General features: G+C 48.0%; 1 protein-coding gene across 1 annotated transcript in view; it reads left to right on the forward strand.

The window, feature by feature from the left end:
• SLC35D2 (solute carrier family 35 (UDP-GlcNAc/UDP-glucose transporter), member D2) overlaps positions 1 to 381 on the forward strand; it is a 68663-nt gene extending 68282 nt beyond the window's left edge. The window contains exon 9 of the mRNA XM_011976019.1: positions 136 to 381. The gene's annotated coding sequence lies outside the window, so the exon portion shown is untranslated. The remainder of the gene's footprint in view (positions 1 to 135) is intronic.
• Positions 382 to 1402: the final 1021 nt, after the last annotated feature.

Raw genomic sequence — 1402 nt, forward strand, 5'->3', positions numbered from 1 at the left:
TAATTAAAGTCTCCAGGCATTATAAGAGCAAATGAGGAAACATTGATTCAGGTAAACCTACTAACACTTGGTAAAAACAATAAGAGGCTGTGGCATTTGAGACTGGACCCCACCCCTCTCTTTTCCTTCTCCCAGCATGGCTTGGTGGAAGCTCTGCCTCAGTGGGGCATAGCCAAAAGGGGTCATTCTCTTTTCAGTTCCTAATCAAGGGCTACTGGATCCAACTGGGAGGAGCAGACCACCAGAATTTCTCATCCCATCTAAGTTGAAGATGCTATTGTTTAAAAATTTAATTTAATGCAATGTTAAGTTCTGGGATACATGTGCAGGACATGCAGGTTTGTTATACAGGTAAATGTGTGCCGTGGTGGTTTGCTGCACGAAACAACCTATCACCTAGGTGTCAAGCCCCACCTGTATTAGCTATTTATCCTGATGCGCTCCCTCCCCCACCCCCCTAACAGGCCCCAGTGTGTGTTGTTTCCCTCCCTGTGTCCATGTATTCTCATTGTTCAGCTCCCACATATAAGTGAAAACATGCAGTGCTTAGTATTCTGTTCCTACGTTAGTTTGCCGAGGATAACGGCTTCTAGCTCCATCCACGTCCCTGCAATGGACATGATCTCATTCCTTTTGATGGCTGCATAGTATTCCGTGGTGTGTATGTACCATGTTTTCTTTATTCAGTCTATCATAGATGGGCATTTGGGTTGATTCCATGTCTTCGCTATTGTGAAAAGTGCTGCAATGAACATACACATGCCTGTATCTTTATTTTTTAAAATCTTTTTTTAAAGACAGGGTCTGGCTCTGTTGCCCAGGCAGGAGTGCAGGGGCATGATCTCAGCTCACTGCAACCACTGCCTCCCAGGCTCAAGTGATCTGCCCTCCTCAGCCCCCTGAGTAGCTGAGACCACAGGGACACATCACTATGCCTGGCTAATTTTTGTCTTTTTAGTTGCAATGGGATCTTTCTATGTTGCCTAGGCTGGCCTCAAGTGATCCTCCCGCCTTGGCCTCCCAAAGTGCTGTGATTACAGGTGTGAACCACCATGCCCAGTCAGAGATGCTCAATTCCTGGTGAGTGCAGCTGAGGGGTTAGGGCCCTCTCTACCAAGCCCCTATCCATAAGATGCAGGCTCTACCTCAAGTACAGCAGGCCACAAATACTGGGGTCCCAATACCCTTGCCCCAGCTGACTTGGAAGGCTGTTCCATGCTGGGGAGAGATGAGCTGACAAGACCAGAGGCCACCACCCTGCCCAGCACCCAGAGGAGTGGCTCAGAGAGGTTGTCCAGGGGAGACGCGGCCTGTGCAGTAAAGAATTTAATCTTGCCCAAAAAGATGTCTGGTCTTCGCCCTAAGCTTCTTGGAATATCATGCCAAATAGGAGTGTCTTTGT

The sequence above is a fragment of the Mandrillus leucophaeus genome, unplaced genomic scaffold (genome assembly GCF_000951045.1).
Source record: "Mandrillus leucophaeus isolate KB7577 unplaced genomic scaffold, Mleu.le_1.0 Scaffold161, whole genome shotgun sequence".
Taxonomy (NCBI): Eukaryota; Metazoa; Chordata; class Mammalia; order Primates; family Cercopithecidae; genus Mandrillus; species Mandrillus leucophaeus.